The 18,766-nt window shown below is 53.6% G+C and overlaps 1 protein-coding gene across 6 annotated transcripts in view; it reads left to right on the forward strand.

The window, feature by feature from the left end:
* Positions 1 to 2,151: 2,151 nt before the first annotated feature.
* Positions 2,152 to 18,766, forward strand: part of AKT2 (AKT serine/threonine kinase 2) — a 55,119-nt gene continuing 38,504 nt past the window's right edge. The window contains exons 1-3 of one of the 6 annotated variants that reach the window (XM_058427044.1): positions 14,738 to 16,444; positions 17,017 to 17,293; positions 18,244 to 18,361. The gene's annotated coding sequence lies outside the window, so the exon portion shown is untranslated. Of the gene's footprint in view, positions 2,326 to 14,737; positions 16,445 to 16,748; positions 17,294 to 17,706; positions 18,362 to 18,766 lie in introns of those variants that run through there. The other 5 variants (XM_058427045.1, XM_032172919.2, XM_032172917.2 and 2 more) reach the window with 5 other exon arrangements.

Genomic DNA, 18,766 nt, shown 5'->3' on the forward strand with positions numbered 1-18,766 from the left:
CAGCACTTTGGGAGGCCAAGGCAGGTGGATCACGAGGTCAAGAGATGGAGACTATCCTGGCCAACACGGTGAAACCCCGTCTCTACTAAAAATACCAAAAAATTAGCTGGGCGTTTTGGCGCGTGCCTGTAATCCCAGCTACTCAGGAGGCCGAGGCAGGAGAATCGCTTGAACCTGGGAGGCGGAGGGCGGAGGTTGTAACGAGCCAAGATCTCGCCACTGCACTCCAGCCTGGCGACAGAGCGAGACTCCGTCTCAAAAAAAAAAAAAAAAAAAAAGAGAGAGAAAGCCACTGCCCTTGACTACCAGTGCTGCAAGGAGTTTATACACAAGCACATGGGTGGTTTCAGTGAGATCTCAGTGTGTCATAATTAAGTGCCCTAGGAGGGGCTAGGATTCAAGTTGGCCCAGGGGAGACTTAGACGTAGGGGAATGGCCTGTGAGCTGTTCAGTGTGGACAGGGGTGAAAAGGGTTGGTCACAGTAACCTTGAGTCTAGATTAGGGCAGAAGGGCTAATTCTTGGAACAAACATTCTGCAAGAGCCCACTCTGGGCAATGTCGGATACACACCGATCTCTAAGACAGTCTTGGTCTCTTCCTTTACTGGGTTTCCTGTGCAGTGGGGGAAACAGACCTGTCACCAGACAGTAATAGATGAAAATGGTTAGGGCTGTGAAGGGGGAGGCATTGGTCAGAGTTATTAACACCGACTGATGGGGAAGACTGTGAATTAGGAATACCGAGCAGCAAGTTCCAAGCTAGAAACCAATTAAGAAAGGGCTAGTTCCAGCATTAGGTTTACCTCTCGGAAAACGAAAGCCGAACCTTCAGCAGGATTTGCCTGCAACACTCTCACAGACTGAGGTGGACCCAGGATTCAACTCTCAGCCAGGCATTTTTCTCACTTACCAATGCATACAATTGCCAAGCTATATGGCATACTGGAACCCAAATTCAGGAGGCAGCACAATCCCCTATGAGAGAGGAGGGGCTGGGAGCCAGATGTCTCACAGCTGTCCAGTACACTAGCTAATATACGGATTAGGATCTGTGCAAAGCTCTTTTCTTGCAGGGTAATTTTTTTCTTTTTTTTTTTTTTTTGAGACGGAGTCTTGCACTGTCGCCCGGGCTGGAGTGCAATGGCACGATCTCAGCTCATTGAAACCTCTGCCTCCCGGGTTCACGCGATTCTCCTGCCTCAAGCCTCCCAAGTAGCTGGGATTACAGGCACACACCGACATGCCCAGCTTTTTTTTTTTTTTTTTTTTTTTTTTGTAGTTTGAGTAGAGACAGGGTTTCACTATGTTGGCCAGGCTGGTCTCGAACTCCTGACCTCATGATCCGCCCGCCTTGGCCTCACCAAGTGCTAGGATTACAGGAGTGAGACACCGCGCCCGGCCGCAGGGTGATTTTAAGGCCTTTATGGGCCCAAGTTGCATTATAAAATGTTATATCCCAGATTCACTGGAATATGTACGATGAGAGCAGGTGGCATTAATATTTTGCAGTAATGAACTGTCTAATTGGTAAAAACCGTTTTGTTTACATTAAAATAGTTCAAAAGCCAGCGACACATTGATGATTGTTTCCATTTAGCAGATGTGGATACTGAGGCACAGAAAACGGTCAAGCCTTCTGCCCACAGTCACCAGAAAGGAGGAAATTCAAATCTGGGGTTGTGTGGCTTCAGAGCCTAAGCTCAACCATGACGAGCACACTGAAAAGGAAACCCCTCCTAACTAACTCCCGCTCCGGGGTCCTTTAAGAGCCTCGGAACCCAGAACGGAGTAAAACAAGATCAAAGCGTATGTAAATACCGACTAGGGGCTGCCGGGAAATAATCGCTGCGGCTAGGCCCTAGGGAAAGCAGGCGTCGGAGTCCTAGTGCGCCTGCGTAGCCCCATCTCGCCTTTCCACCCCACGCCCTAGCGAGGCCCATCTCTAACCCACTCATGCCCAAAGTTGTCTAATGTGCGCAGGCGCCCTGCTGTGAGCCCGCCTCCTTCTCTGCCCTGCTCTTGCGCTCTCGCTCGCTCAGAGTTCGTCTCTGGCTCTTTGTACGTCACTTCCTGTTTGTGGCGCGAGAGGGCGGTATTTCCGTCCGGAGGGTGGGAGGGGGCGGTAAGCGGGGGCTGGGGGGAGGGGGCGGGGGGCCGCGCCGCGCGAGCCGTTGGGCCTGGCTCGGAGGAGGCGTCGCCGCCGCCGCCGCCGCCGCTGCCGGCGCCCAGCCGCTGCCGGGAAACACAAGGAACGGCAATCAGCGCAGCGTGGCGATGGGCGGGGGTAGAGCCCCGCCGGAGAGGCTGGGCGGCTGCTGGTGACAGGTGAGTGCGCCAGCGCGTGTCCCCGAACGCCCCCCCCCCCCGCGATGGTCGCGTCCGGGCCCCCCGCGGTGCCGCGATGGGCTGTACCACCCGTGCCCGGCGGGGGGACCGCGGCCTCGAGCCCCCCCTTCAGGAGCTGAGTGGGGGTGGCCGAGCGGGGGCGGTGGGACCAGCCTCGGGGGGCCGGGGGCGGTGGCGGCGGGCTATACCACTGAGGCGGTGGGGGGAGCGCCGCGAGTGTGCGGGACGGGGAGCGCAGGCCCTAGCGTGCGCGGGACGGGGGCTGGACCCTTCGGGCGCGGCGGGCAGATCTAGCCTGGCATGCGCGAGCTAAACTATCGAGGGGGCGCGCCGCATCAAGTGTAGAGGGCTGTACCTTTTTGGCGCTGTGGAAGCCGTTGCTGTGCTGTATTTACAGGGGTGGGGGCTTGTGGGGAGGATGCTTCCCCAAGTGTGGCTGGGTTATATCACCACGGCGTTGGGGGAGCCCTGCTTAGAACGTAGGGGAGCCCAAATCAGAGAAGGACTGTGATGTTTGTGATCTTTAAGGGACTGGGACGGGGCGGGACAGTGGGTTTTAGGGGCGTATTTTGGGAGGACTGTGATGCCGACTGGTGAGGAGGGGTTTCTGTTTCCTGTATTTGACGTGTGTGGCGTTGGGGGTTTATACTGGTCTCAGCCTTTATTGAACTTAACGAATCTGGAGGGAACGTCATGGTTACTGGGGTGCTTTGGACCATGGAGGTGCTGCTCTGGATTCCATTACCCTCTCAGATTATTCACCAGGCAGTAACAGTTCTTTCCTTCCATAGGGGAGGGAGGAAAGCTGTGTTAGAAGTCACTGAAGTTGTCTGAGCCTTAACATTCGGAAGAGGAAGAGGGATTGGGCTTGGATTTGAGGAGCCGTGCCCCTGCACCAGCTTGTTAAAACTTGAGAGGAAGGAGTGTTTGGGGGAACACCTCTTCCCCCCAGGGAAGCTTTCTGGGGGCATCTTGATCTTAGGATTGTGAGGACCTCTTCCTCTCATTTGGAGACCTCTTGGGGCTCAGCAAGACGCCTGGGCTGGAGTAACTAGAGCCTCCAATGGGCTGCTTTTCAACCTCATGCACTCCTACCTTCCCAGAGAAGCAGCAGGAGTTCACTCGTGGGCTGAACTTGGTTGGCAGTGGATGTGAAGGGTCCAGGAACCAACGCAGACCACCACATGCCCCTCTGTCGCTGGCCATGAAGCTGTTTGTGTCTCCCGGTTACCAGCTCAGTCACACATCATGTTTACACTCCCTACCAAGGCAGTAACAGTTGGCCTTGCAGTGAGGCCGGGAGCTGTTTTCCCAGCTGTTCCTCTTTGCATAGGCCAAGGGGACTTGGGGGGGGGCGGTGCCCCTGGCCCAGCCTGGCCCAGGGAGGAAGGCTGCTCTGAAGGGCTTGGGACAGTCAGATCCCTTATGGATCTGGTGTCTTATTGTGGTCTGTGTTCTGGTGCTGGGAGCAGCCAGCCCCAGAGGTCTGTGGCCAGTGTCCCTGCTCCCTCGGCCAGATCATGACCTTGGCTTGCCCTGTAGCCTTTGCTCTGGGTCTGGAGTTCCCAGAGGACTGGCTGCAGTCCCTGATGGACCCGGCAGACCTGGGCTGGTGATGTGGTCAGAGGGGGCAGACGGTTGCCCCTAGTCCGCGGCAGTGACTTCCAAGCTGACTGGCTTCCGTGCCTCATGGTTCCTGGAGAGAAAGGTCCCACAGTCTGTGAGGCAGCGGGGGCTCTGTAGAATCTTTCTCCACTAGGGGTTTGTTCCTCTGGTCCTCTCCTTCTGCCAGCTTTTAGAGGGTTTGCCTGATGGGGCCAACAGCGGCAGTGAAAACAGTAATCATGAAATTGATGGCTGACAGTAACTGAGTGCATTCTGTGGGCCACACACTGTTTGGAATGCTTCATATAGATAAACTTGCTGAATACTTGAATTCTAGAGCGGTAGGCGCTGTTGTTATGCTCTCCCTTTTAGATGAGAAAACAGCAGCTCAGAGAGGCAAATCATTTCCAGAGCTAGTGGATGCCCAGTGTTTATAGCATTCACCCCATGCCAGGCGTGTGACAGGGCTTTTGCACATGTGATCTCACTTAAGTCTCAAAACATACCTGTGGTTAGGCCTAGTTTATGGAGAGCTATGAGCTAGTTAGAAGTGTGATACCATTTTGCAGATGAGGAATCATTTCACTCACTGTGAAGTACAAAGATTTCCCTGAGGTCTCATAGCTGAAGTGGTAGAGGTGTGATGTGAGCCCTTGGCCCACCTTGGCCTCAGATCCTCGTGTCAAGGAGAAACCGGAGGAGTGGCTTTTGTCTATGAGCGTGTACTCTGCCCAGCCCTGTGCTTCAGGCTTTGTATGGTATTTGTGTCCTTTTTTGCAGAGTCCGAAATTGAAGTTCAGAGGAAGAATTGCTTTCCCCCAGGTCTTACCAGACCCTATGGGTGCCAGGGTAGGATTTGAACCCAGGTCACTGAGCCCCTAGTGCCATGCATTCCTTGCTCACCAGGTTCCAGGCTGGGTGAAAGGAAGGAAAGACATAGGATAGAGTCACCTCTGTCCTCTGTCCTCCACCTATAGAGGTGACTATCCTATGTCTTTCCTTCCTCTCACTCCTGAGCCTCAGGCTGCCCTGAGCACCTCTGCCTGCAGCCAGTCCAGCATTTCTTGGTCCCTCCTCAGAGTGGAGCCAGGGCATCCTTTAACCCTGGGCAGGTGTATGCTGGGAGAAGAAGACAGCAAGAGAGCCATGCAGGGGGTGACACAGCTACCAGGGACCTGCTTTAGCTAGCAGTAGGATGGTGAAGTCGGTTCTAGCTCTGTGACCTTGGACCACACTGTTCACTCCCATACAGTGGTCTCAGAAGGACGTCCACCCTTGGGCTTTTTTTTTTTTTCTTATACCCCTGCTCTTTTTTTTTTGAGACGGAGTCTTTCTCTGTCCCCCAGGCTGGAGTGCAGTGGCGCAATCTCGGCTCACTACAAGCTCCGCCTCCCGGGTTCACGCCATTCTCCTGCCTCAGCCTCCCGAGTAGCTGGGACTACAGGCGCCCGCCAACACACCCGGCTAATTTTTTGTATTTTTAGTAGAGACGGGGTTTCACTGTATTAGCCAGGATGGTCTCGATCTCCTGACCTCATGATCTGCCCGCCTTGGCCTCCCAAAGTGCTGGGATTACAGGCTTGAGCCACCGCGCCCGGCAACCTTGGGCTGTTGTGAGGATTAAGTGAATTAATCCACGAGAAGCTCCTAGAATGGTGCCTGGCACTGTGTAAGTCTTGGTTGGCAGTCATGATTACGTTGTGGAATGGAGGCATCCAGCCTCCCCCACCCGCTACTTTTGGTCCCCTTGAGCGTTCTGGGATCCAGCTCCCCAGCATGGCCCAGCTAGGATCCAGAACTTCGATGTTCTGGTTTCCAGCCTCTGTAAAGAGGTGCATGGAAGCGAGTGAGAGCACGGGGTTCAAATCCAGCCCTGCCACTCCATGGCCGTGTGACCTTGAGCAGGCTCCCCAACCCTTCTGAGCTCATTTCATCATCGGTGTCATGGGGATGATGATAATTCCCACCTGATAGGATTATTGTGAAGGCTGAGTGGATTAATTTGTGGGAAGCATTCATAACTGTTCTGGCATACAATAAGCCTACCGGAAACGTCTCCTCACTAAGAAGAGTGCCCGACACATGGTGAGCCGTCGGTCTATCTTAGCAATTGTAATTCTTAGTATTTCTGCCAGGACTTTGAAGGCCTTTGCCAGTTCACAGAACCGTGTCAGAGAGCACTAGGAGGAGATCAGAGCTGAAATTAGCGTCTCAGTTTTCCAGATGCAGAAACAGAGGTCGGGGGAGACATGCAATCAAGTCAGAACTGACAAGGGCAGCTCCTGGGCCCACTCCTGTTCCACGCAGTGGCTTTGCAGCCCTGAGCCCCTCCAAGGTAGACACATTGGAGTCTTTTCAGAGGTCAGGCTCTGTGCTTGTTTTTTTTTTTCTTTTGAGACAGGGCCTCACTCTGTCACCCAGGCTGGAGTGCAGTGGTGTGATCACAGCTCACTGCAGGCTTGACCTCCTAGGCTTAAGTGATCCTTCCACCTCATCCTCTTGAGTAGCTGGGACTACAGGTGCATGCCACCATGCCTAGTTAATTTTTAAGTTTTTTGTGGAAACGGGGGTCTCGCTATGTTGCTTAGGCTAGTCTTGAACTCCTGGGCTCAAGTGATCCTCCTGCCTCAGTCTCCTGAGTAGGAGGGACTATAGGTGCATGCCACTGCCCCTGGTTCCTAGCCCACCACAGCTCACAGCTCCGGGAGTGGCAGGAAGGCTGGGCCTGGGCAGGGGGAACAGCAGAAGTGCCTGCAGGGGTTGGCAGGGGCTGTGCTTTACTGGCCTTTGGGCCTGGGTGAGAGGTGAGGATGGATGCTAAGGGTATTGTGGAGCCGAGGAAAAGGTTTCACTCATCTGCCACCATTTACTGAACACCTCCTATGTGCCAGCGTTGCATCAGTACTGGGAATACAGCAGTGTACTTACCAAAGTCCCTATCCTTGTGAAGACCAACCCGAAACAGGTGAATAAGCAAGGAGCTAGTTAGAGGGGAGGAGCTAGGCAGCGAATTCAAATCAGGTGACAGACTGGGCGCTTCTTTAGATGCCTGCGGCTGCGGGGAGGGCCTCAGAGCTGATCCCAGTTTGGCAAGGTGAGGCAGTCATGTGGGATGGGAGGAGAAGGAACAGCCCTCCAGGTGGAGGGAACCACAGTGCAAAGGTCTGAAGGGAGGACAGAGCTTGGTGAGGTGCAGGGACAAGCCTCACGGAGGCCTCTGGTTTGGCAGAGCAAGGGAGCAGGGAGGAGATGAGTCCAGGGGCTGCAGGACAGGCAGGGCCCTTTCACTGGGAGCCTTGTGGACTGTCTGTGAAGGAGTTTGGAATTTCAGCAGGAATGGCCTGGTCAGATTTAGGGTGTTAGCAGGTGACATAGGAGAAGGTCATAGGCTCCTGCCTGGGGGCGTGGGTAGATTTGACTGAGCGGAGTAGGGCGTTTCACAGGCCTCCCACTTCCCCTCCAGTATCATCACTGTCTTACAGCCAGCAAAGGCCTGAGGGTTGCCTCCCTCCTGTGGTTTTCACACTGTGTTCCCCAGAGCCTGTGGCTGTTACTTTTAGGGAAAGAGGAGGGGAGGCTCACTGGGCTGATTTCTCTGCCCATCCCTCCCCAACCCAACCAGCTGGACTAATACTGAATAGCAACGCAGAGCAGCAGTCACACCTGATACAGACAGCATCCGCTGACCCTGCGTCCATGCTGCCGTGGGCCTACAGGCCTGCGCCATTCCTGGTGCTCCTCTGGAATTGGAAAGACCAGGGCTTGTGACTGGCGCCCAGCACCCAGGTCTCTGGCGGGCCTCAAGTGTGGTTGATATTACGAAGGCAAAATAAATGAGGGCCAGGTTGAGAGTGTGGGCATGTTTCTCCACTGTAGCTGAGTGATCAGGGAGGACCTCCCTGAGGAGGTGACGTGTGGGTAGGGACTGGAGTGTTGTGAAGGAGCCATGGGAGGATCTGGGTGAAGACCCGTTAGACCCAGGAGGAATCTGCTCTGATTCCCGCTTTACAGTGGTGAGAACTGAAGCCTGGAGAGCCTCTGTAGCTTGTGCTAGGTTCCCCAACCAGGAAGTGTTGGGGACAGGCTATGAATCTGGGCTTCCAGAGATTCCCCCAGCACAGCTCCGTAGCCCCTGCTGAGTGTGACTTCTGATCCCACCCATGGGCTCACCCCTAAGGCTTAGTGCGGGAGCAGGCCCTCTGGCGTTTGTTTTTTTTTTTTTTTGAGGTGTGTTCCAGAGTATCTTCCTAGAAGGAGCAGAACCCCTCAGAACAAACCTCTAGGGTCTCCGGAAGGCCCCCGGGATGGGTTGGGATGGAAAGGAATGTCTTTCAGACTTGAGCTCCAAGCCCCTGGAGGACCCAGGGTCACCCCTCCCCGGGCCTCTCTTCAGCTTCCCAGAGCTCTCAGCGGAAGGCCCTCAACCACAGGCCTCCGGGCCGCACGGTGGGGTGGTTCCATGGCAGGCTCTTCTGGACAGCCAGCCAAGCAGCGAGAGGCCCAGCTGGGGGAGACAGCCTGGGAGCAGGACCAGGAGGGAGGGAGTGAGCGTGGGAGGGGTGCTGGGTGGGAGCTCAGCCTGGCCCCCTTGGGGCAGGACCCACTGCCAACTCAGCACCCACAGCAGGGCCCGGGTGCTCTGACTGTGCCGAGCAAGGGACAGCAAGCCGGGTCGGCCAAGAGGAGACTGCATGTCAGAGGTCCCCGCAGGAGTTTCTCCAGCCCAGCTGTCCTGCTGGAGAAGCTCGTTCGCAGATGTTGTTTCTAAGGGTGAGGCCAGAAACCCAAGTCCTCCTTGGTTTGCCACTTTGTGGGCCCTTTCCGAACGGGCTGGGGCAGATGCCGCTCCCCGGTTCTCCTCTCCAGCCTGGCTTCAAGTTCTTCATGGTCTGGTGGGTTATTGGTGTACCCTTACTCAGCTGGGGCTGCTGAATGACCTGGTCCCGGGGGTAGCTGACATGGGTGAGACCCCTGCTCCTGGCACCCCTCTTGGTGGCTGTGGAGTCCTGGGGCCTTATTTCTTCTCCCTAAGGTGCATTTGCTCAGCTGTAAACGGGAACCTTCTTGCTGAGTGGGGCGGTGGGGAGGATGCACGGAGCTGCTGTGTTGGAAAGCACAGGCCTCCTGAGGAGGTGCGGGATGAATTTGGGCTGATGCTGCTCCTAGTGATTGCCAGACAGGACTGAGGGCACCTGAGAGCACAGAAGGGGCTCCGCGGGGCAGTGGGCATGGGCTCGTTGTTGGTCCTGGGGAGAGAGTGTTGGGGCCTGTTAGCTGATGGGAGGGCTCCGGACAGGAATGTGAATCATTCCCACCACTGCACTCCTGCCCAGCCAGACACTGCATATTAGCTCTACGAACCTGCACAGCAGCCTGGGAGGTGGGCAGTGTTAGCACTCCCATCTTGTAGATAGGAAACTGAGGCCCAGGAAGCCACACAGAATGTTGGGGTCATTCTCCTGAGTAGTTTGCCTCTCTGTGCTGGGCACTGCTGCAGAGCTTAAGGTGTCTGCTCTCACTCATCCTCACCACAGCCTGGCAGCTCGCTGTCCCGATCATCGCTGTTTTACGGGGAGGAAACGGGCCTAGAGAGGTTATTGGATTTGCTGGAAGTCAGTAATAGGCATGACGGTTGAACCCTGCTGTTGGCGAAGCTGCCTCTTGAAGACTGCCTTGTCTCTTTGCCCTGCCTGCTATGACTGGAGTTGTCGCTGTTGTCATCATGATTTCTTTTCTGCTTTCTCTTCTCGTAGACAGAGCTGGCACAAAGTAGGCCTCAGTAATCCAGAAATGACTCCATTCCATGCCTGCTTGGGAGGTGGGGTGTGGCTGCTTCTCTCCACCTCCAATACCATGATCTTGGCCCCTCCTTTTCCCAGAGCCCAGGGGGAAGAGATGAGGATGGGAGGCACCCCCTCCCCGCTGCCCTAGGGGTCTGATTGCTGAACAGCCTCAGGAGCCAGCCCTTGGCTGTTCTTGGTCATTTGTGTATTCCATCTGTCTCCAAATATTGATTGAATCACTTCTGTGTGCCACGTGTAGTTCTGGATGTGATCGGAGGTGGCAGAGAGGTTGCGTTGGCCTGTGAGTGCTTGGTGTGGCTGAAGGAGGGAACAGAGATCTAGCTGGACTGGGTGGGAGAGGGGCTTGGGAAGGCTGCTGAGGAGCCCCTGTGATGTGAGAGCCCGAGGAAGTGGGCTGGACGGGGTGCAGCCAGGTAAAGGCCGCAAGGAGGGCGATATCTGGATGTGCTGGTGGAACAGCAGGCCCATGTGGCTGGAGCCCGGGGAGTGGGTGAGGGGGAGAGAGCAGGGTGGCAGGGCTCAGGGCCTGGGCTGTGATGGGGATCCAGGGCTTTATCCCCAAAGAGGAGGGACACAGGTGGGTGGGGAGGGAACTGTGTGGGAGAGAGCTGGCTGGATTCAGGTGGCAGCCGGGGATGGAGAAAGCAGACCATATTCTGCTTTGGAGACAGGGTCCCCTAGAGCCCAGCTTCTCAAATTGGTGTCTGAAGGCCTTGGGGGGTGGGAGGAGGTGTCTGCAGGGCGTTGACTCTTTTTAGCTGTGTGTTTTCATTTAGATGGTATTTTCAAAAAGTTAATAGGGGCATGTTGGAAATTATTGGGATGATTCCTTTAGAACCAAGTAGTGGCAGCGGTAACATTAGCTGCCAATCCATGGCTCTGACAGGCTTAGGACGGCCTCTGACTTCAGAGTCCTTTATGTAATTGCCACCTATTTTTCAAGCACTGGCCCTGTCCCCAGCTGTGTGTGAAGCCATCTCATTGGGTCCCCAGGACAACCCATGGTTATCAGAAAAATCATCTTTTTAAATTCTTCATTATGTTTTTGAGACAGGGTCTGGCTCTGTCACCCAGGCTGGAGTGCAGTGGCACCATCATGGCTGATTGCAGCCTTGACCTCACTGGCTCAAGTGATCCTCCCACCTCAGCCTTCTGAGTAGCTGGGACTACAGGCATGCACCATCACACCTGGCTAATTTTTTTAAAACAATTTTCGGTAGAGATGGGAGTCTCCCTGTTTTGCTCAGGCTGATCTTGAACTTTTGGGCTCAAGTGATCCACATGCCTCAGCCTCCCAAAGTGCTGGGATTACAGGCGTGAATCACTGCACCTGGCCTGCAAAAATTATCTTTTGAGATAACATAAACATGTGCTTGGGCAGATTGGTGTTAAGATTCCATTCTACAGGCCGGGCACGGTGGTTCACACCTGTAATCCCAGCACTTTGGGAGGCCGTGGGGGGGTGGGGGGTGGGGGTGGATCACGAGGTCAGGAGTTCAAGACCAGCCTGGCCAAGATGGTGAAACCCTGTCTCTACTAAAAATACAAAAATTAGCCAGGCATGGTGGTGGGTGCCTATAATCCCAGCTACTCGGGAGGCTGAGGCAGGCGAATTGCTTGAACCTGGGAAGCAGAGGTTGCAGTGAGCCAAGATTGCGCTACTGCACTCCAGCCTGGTGACACAGCGAGACTCTGTCTCAAAAAAAAAAAAAAAGAAAAAAGAAAGATTCCATTTTACAGATGTGGAAGCTGAGGTTCAGAGAAGTGACGTGTGTAGCCTGGAAGTGGTAGAGTCAGGATTTGAGTTGACTAGAGGTGTGAGTCTGGGCCTGAGTCCTGCTCCAATTTCCCAGCTAAGCTGCATTGGGTTGCGGGAGAGATGGGATATAGCATGGGAGCTTCTAGCCGGGCTGGGATGATCTGGCTTCTCTTGGGCCTGTGAGAGTCACATCCCCGCCTCCTGCCTTTAGGCTCCCGGTGCTTAGCAGGGATTCTATAGAGTTGCACTCCAGAAAGGTAGCTACTAGCCACGTATGGACTTTTTTTTTTTTTTTTTTGAGACGGAGTCTTGCTCTGTCACCCAGGCTGGAGTACAGTGGCGTGATCTTGGCTCACTGCAACCTCTGCCTCCCGGGTTCAAGCGATTCTCTGCCTCAGCCTCCCGAGTAGCTGGGATTACAGGTGCCTACCACCACGCTTGGCTAATTTTTGTATTTTTAGTAGAGACAGGGTTTCACCATCTTGGCCAGGCTGGTCTTGAACTCCTGACCTCGTGATCCACCCCCTACCCCCCCTCGGCCTCCCAACGTGCTGGGATTACAGGCGTGAGCCATCATGCCTGGCCTCACATATGGCTTTTTAAGTTTTAATTAATTACAATTAAAGAAAAGTAAAAAGTCAGTTCTTTAGTTGCACTAGCCATCATTCAGACGTTTAGTAACCACATTTCCGTCGTTATGGGAAGGTCTGTGGGCTAGTTCTGCTCTGGTTGCGGCCCCTCTCCTGCACCCAGTCGCTGTGACTGTGTGCATGTGACTCTCTCCCTGGGCCTCAGTTTTCCCATGTAAGGAATGGGGATAGTAACACAGGCTGGCTGTGAAGATGAACATTAATCCATGCCTGGTGCTTTGTGAGCACTCACTGAGTATTAGCCTTGATGCAGACCCACCGGTTTCTCCTTCTGCCACTGGGCCCTGCCCTGGAGCTCCCAGGGAGGTGGTGGTGATGCAGAGCGATGTGGGTCAGGGACGCCCCATGTGGTCCAACTGCAGGGCTCCCGTGCATGTGTGCACATCAGGGGCGGTAAGGAAGGGCTGGCCGGGGTATGGGAGGAGGTGACATAAGATGGGAGGTGGCCCTGTCTCTTGGGAGCAAAGGCAGGAGGAGGTGGAGGCAGCTCAGGGCTCAGAGGACAGGGGTCCGGGCTCCTTGGCTGTGTCCCTGCTGTCTCTCGCTGTGGGTATTCACTGAATCTCTCCCATCCTTGGTTTTCACATCTGCTGCATGCAGGTCCTCATGGTTCTCAAGTGAGGCAGGTGGTGATCCCATCAGGCCAGTGCCCAGGGCTTATTCTGGGGACAGCTCTTAGAGAGGAAGGGCTGCCTCCCTAAGGACTCCTGCCCTGCCCTGGGTGCAAGGGGCTCCACCTGCTGCCCCTCCCCCACTCCCCAGCTCGCCTCAGGCGGATAGTGCCCCTCTCACTCCAAATAAGAGCCACAATGCTGACAGTGGCCCCCAAGGCCCTGCCCAGTGGTCCCCAGCTTCCTCTAGCTACATCTCCCGGCCCTCCCCTTCACCCGCTCCCGTGGGCGCCTCGAGCGCGCCTCAGCCCTGCGCCTCCCCTGCCTGCAGCGTTCCTCCCCAGGTCTCCCCCGACACTCACCTGCTTCCGGTTTTGCTCAGACCGCGCTGCCTCAGTGCGCCCTTCTGTCACCATCCTGTGTCTAGTCGGAAATCCCTGCTCCCTTTCCCTGCACTGAATCTTCCGTGTGCTCCTTTTCTCCATGGCATTTGTCAGCTTTGGTTATCCTGTCTAATTTGCTTATATATTTATTTTTTATTTTGCTGCCTGCTCCCTCATTCCCCCAACTCCCCAGTGGCAGGGAGTTCTGTTTTGGTCACTGCTGAATCCCTGGTGACCCGAGCAGTGATGACGCAGAGTTGTTGTGATACTTGTGGAATGAATGAATGCGGGATTTTTTGTTTTACCTTCACTTGGCACAAATGCTGTGGTTCTGTTCACCACTCTCCCCTTGAATTAATGAAAGCTATGGGCCCATCTCTGTGCTGAGTGGAGCTGGGGACACAGTGGGGGCTAGGACAGACTATGTTTCTGCCTTGTGGAACTCACAGTCCAGTGGAAGAGGCAACATTACCCACATAGTCATGCAGGTGACAGAGGCAAGTGCTGTGAGGGGAAGGGAAGGCTGAGCTCTGAGGGTCTGCTGCTCGTGGGAGGGGGGTGGTCAGGGAAGGCCTCCCTGAGGAAATTGAGTGAGCAGAGTGCCAGGCAAGGGGTACAGCATGTGCAAAGGTCCTGGAGTATGAGAGCAGGGAGTCTTCATGGGGCCAGGAGAAGGGGAGATTGTGTGTTGGAGCGAGCAGACCGGTGAGGCTGGAGAGCAGGCGGGGCCAAGGCAGATGGCCCGAGAGGTCCTGAGCAGGGGAGGGACAGGGTCAGAACTGTGTGGAGGATCCCGCTGGTTGCAGCATGGAGCTCTCGGAGTGTATGGAGCCCGTGGCCAGGCAGACTAGAATATCTGACATGATTTCTGTGGTTGCTATAAGGCCCTGGGTGGTGTGAGGGGGAAAGTGTGTGTGGGGGGTGGCAGGGAGGAGAAGGAATCTGCTCTGTGCTTATTCTTGTCTCCGTTTCTTTTGCAGCCTGCCCACGGCTTCAACCTGCCTCCAGCCCCACCTGCTCCAAGCAGACAGATGGGGCGAGTGTAGGGAGCGTGTTTAAAAAGAAAAAAGTCTCTTTTTTTTTTTTTTGAAGTACCCAGACCTTTTCAGGAAAAAAAAAAAAAAGTGTCTTCGTTGTCACCTTCTCACCAAGAGGATAGAATAGGTAAAAATTCACCTGTTCAGAAACATACAGTATAGATAGTGAAGTTTCCCGTGTCTCCACCCATCAGAGGAAATAATGATAATTTTTTTTTTTTTTTTTTTTTTTTTTGAGACGGAGTCTTGCTCTGTCCCCCAGGCTGGAGTGCAGTGGCGCAATCTGTGCTCACTCCAACCTCTGCCTCCCGGGTTCAAGCAATTCTCCTGCCTCAGCCTACTGAGTAGCTGGAATTACAGGTGCCTGCCACCACGTCCAGCTAATTTTTGAATTTTTCGTAGAGACAGAGTTTCACCATATTGGCCAGGCTGGTCTCGACCTCCTGACCTTGTGATTTGCCCGCCTTGGCCTCCCAAAGTGCTGGGATTACAGTCATGAGCCACCGCGCCCGGCCAATGATAATAATATTTGATACGTGTTGAGCAGTTGCTCTTACAGGCTCTTTTGGGAGGACTTTATGTGGATTAACTCACTGAACCCTCCAATAGCCTTAGAGGTATGTGCAGTTATTATCTCTAATATACAGATGAGGAAACAGAGGTGAAGAAAGGGAACGTGACTTGGTGACTTGCCCAAGGTCTCACAGCAGGTGACACAGCCAGGGCTGAAAAGCTGGCATTTGGTTCCTGAGGCTGCCTTGCCTCCCGCACCCACTCTCCTGCCTCTGTTAGTGTGGCATATTTCCTTCGGATTTCTTTTCTCTGTGCATGTGACATTTAAACACATACCTCCTTGTGCCCTGAAGTCTAAGACAGTATGCCCTATAAGGTCCATAATTGATCATGTAACTGCTTTTCTGAAAAGAATGCGATAGGTGAGTTTTATCCATGGATTGTGAGGTACATGCCAATCTCAATGACGTCAGCATGTGAAACAATACGCATATTGTAGAATTGAGGTGATAGGGCATGTGTGTGTGTGTTTCAGAAAAGGCATCCCGCCTGAGTTCTGTCGTGCCGCGAGCCTTCGTTAGCGAATGCTGATGGTCTCAGTGTCGGCACAGCGGGGCTGGTTTCTGTGTTTCTGTGCTCAGGATGGCTTGTTGTGTTGTGTGGCCAGACCCTTTCCACGCGCTGGGTACTGTGCTGAGCCCTTCCCTGCATTAGCCTGTGATGAAAGCACTGCTGTCTGTCCTTGCAAGGACAGGAGGAAACGGAGGCTTGGGAGTCTAGAAAGTGGGCAAGCGAGGATCCCAGTCCAGATCTGCCTAACTCTCAAGGCTGTGTGGCACAGTGTCGTGGGGGAGCCCGGCCGCTTGTAGTTCCTGACATGAGGTCATAGGGCAAGTCATTTCACTTCTGTGGCTCAGTTTCTTCATTATCATAGAAACAGTAGGAGTGTCTGCCTCAGAGGGTTGCTGTGAGGGTTATATTGGTGTGTGCAAAGCACTCAAATGGGCCTGGCGCGTGGTATGGGCTATGTGAGCCTTGTTCTTTTTAGTAGAGTCATGGTATTAACCAATATATAGCGCCAGACCCCGTTGTGAGCTTTTAGATTGTTGCCGGGTTTCCCTATTTCAGCAGTACATACTCAGGATAGCGGTCGTCAGCTGGTGGTGGTTTTGTACCCCAGGAGACATTTGGTAATGACTGAAGACATGTTTGATTGTCATAACCAGGGGAGGGTGTTCTGTTGGCTTTAGTGAGTAGAGACCCAGGATGCTGACAAACTTCTTCAGGGTGCAGGAGAGTCCCCACCTCAGGGATTCTCTATCCCCAAATGTCACTAGTGTTGAGGCTGAGAATTCCCACCTTAGAACCTCTGTTCCCTGGCACTAGCATTTTCTGCAGGAGAAATTCATCCAAGCACATGTACATTTCCACTTTATCAGTTTTACCAGAATGCTCTCACAAGACGCTGGGACCAGTTTATAGAGTGGTGAATGGCTGGTGGCAGATGAGGGAGTTGGTTCCCTCCCGTCTTGCCCCAGGTGACTTTCTCCTGAGTTCCCACAAGCAGATGCTGCCTGTTACACCACTAGTTCCTGTTGTCTTTGGCTTTTTTGGTTTTTTTTTTTTTGAGACAGGGTCTGGCTTTGTCACCCAGGCTGGAGTGCAGTGGCACAATCTCAGCTCACTGCAACCTCTACCTCCCAGGCTCAGGTCAACCTCCCACCTCAGCCTCTCAGGTACCTGAGACTACATGTGCACACCACCACACCTGACTACTATATATATATATATGTGTATGTATATATATATGTGTGTGTATATATATATGTGTGTGTATATATATATGTGTGTGTATATATATGTGTGTGTGTGTATATAGATGTGTGTGTGTATATATATATGTATATGTATGTTTTTTTTTTTTTTTGGTAGACACAGGGTTTCACCATGTTGCTCAGGCTGGTCTCAAACTCCTGGGCTCAGAGGATCCTCTTGCCTTGGCCTCCCAAAGTGCTGGGATTACAGGTGTGAGCCACTGTGCCGGGCCAGCTTTTTTTTTTTGTCTGTTTTTTGAGACACAGTTTTGCTCTGTCTCCCAGGCTGGAGTGTGGTGGTGCAGTCATAGCTCACTGCAGCCTCAGCCTCCTGGGCTCAAGCAGTCCTCCTGGCTCAGCCTCCCAAGTAGCTGGGATTACAGGTGTGCGCCACCACACGTGGCTAATTTTTGTATTTTGTGTAGAGATAAGGTCTTGCTATGTTACCAAGGTTGGTCTTGAACTCCTGGTCTTAAGAGATCCTCTTGCCTCAGCCTTCCAAAGTGCTGGGATTACATGTGTGAGCCACCACGTCCAGCTTCCTGTTGTCTTTGAATTTATCTCCTGAGCAAGTCTTCCTCGGGGTGCTGTGGAAAGGCACAGATCTGAGTGCAGACGACAGAGGCTTCTGAGGGGGTCGCTGCCACCTCCCCAATGAGCCTCCACAACACCAGGAGGGAGCCCCACCCACCAGCTCCAGCTCCAAGAGACGCAGAGCTGCTTCCCCACCTGCCTCCCTAGCCCATCTGTGCAGTCTGGCATCAAAACCAGGTCAGTGAGAGGGGGCGAGAGAAAAAGGACTTAGTAAGTGGTAAGGAAAGGAATTGAGCTTATTTTGAGCCTGTTACGGGCACAGGGTTTCACTCTGTACATGTTCATTCCACAGATACTTATTAAGTACCCACTCTATGCCCAACACCCTACAAAGCTCTGGGGATCCAGCTGTGGCCAAGGCAGCCAAGAATCCTGCTTTTGTCATGCTGACATTCCAGTACGGGTGGTGGGCTGTCAGTGTAAGCAAACACATACAGTAACATCGGTGGTGATGGGTGCTTAGGGGAAAATGAAGGGTAAGGGGAGGTAGAGTGAGCATGCTTTGCCTAGGGAGGTTAGGAAGGCTTCTCAAGAAAGAGACGTGAGCAGAGGCTGAAGAGAGTGGAGAGGAGCCTGAGTTTCCACCTGAGGGTGCAGTGCCTGCAAGGCCCTGAGGTGGGGTGTCCCCGTGTATCCTGGCAGCTGAGGGAGCCAGGCACTGCTGAAGTGAAGTGCCCTCAGAGAAGCAAAGGGGGATGGCACAGGCCACATAGGGTCCTGGGGCTGCTGTGGGGATTTTGGCTTTTATGCTGAACAGGAGGGTTCGAGGAGAGGAGGGGTGGGAGCTGACTCAGGTGGTCACGGGGCTCCAGGCTGCAGGAGGGGCGTGGGCAGAGTGCTGTCTGACTTCTTTCACTCCGTAACATTCTCTCACTTCTTCCCTGCTGTATTCAGCAGCAGTTCAGTCCTTTTCATTGCTGAGTAGTGTTCTACTGTGGATCTATGTGTTTATTTATCCATTCTCTTGTGGGTGGATTCCTGGTCTGTTACCAGTTTGGGGTTACTGTGAATATTGCTGCTGTCAATATTCTAGTACAAGTCTTTTGTACATACTCTAATTTCCTTGAGAGGAATTGCTAGGTCATGGGATAGGCATATACTGAGCTTTAATTTTGACTGCTTAACAGTTTTCCACAGTATTTGAACCATTTTGCAACTCCCACCAATAGTGAGTAAGGGTTCTGGTTCCTCTACATCCGTGTCAGCACTTGGCCTTGTCAGTTTTTAAAATTCGAGCCATCCCAGGTAGGTGGTTGTAATTTGCATTTGCCTGTAACTAATGAGATTATGTATGTTTCTTGGTTGTGTGAGTGTCCTCTCCTGTGAGGTGCTCTTGCTCTTTTTACCTCGTCTTGAGTCAACAGCTGCAGCTCTGGTCCAGGCCCTCAGAAGACTCATGTCCAGGAACCTTAGGAAGTAATGAGTAGGGTGGGGCTGTGCAGGGACTCCCCTCCGCAGGGCATGCTGTGGGGGTTCTACAGGCGAGTCTCTGTCCCCCCGCCTGAGTGTCCTCTGTTGGCAGCCCCCTGAGTGAGCAGGCCTTCTTCTTCTTCTTCTTCTTCTTCTTCTTCTTCTTCTTCTTCTTCTTCTTCTTCTTCTTCTTCTCCTTCTCCTTCTCCTTCTCCTTCTCCTTCTCCTTCTCCTTCTCCT

Source organism: Hylobates moloch, unplaced genomic scaffold (assembly GCF_009828535.3).
Source record: "Hylobates moloch isolate HMO894 unplaced genomic scaffold, HMol_V3 SCAFFOLD_13, whole genome shotgun sequence".
Lineage (NCBI taxonomy): Eukaryota > Metazoa > Chordata > Mammalia > Primates > Hylobatidae > Hylobates > Hylobates moloch.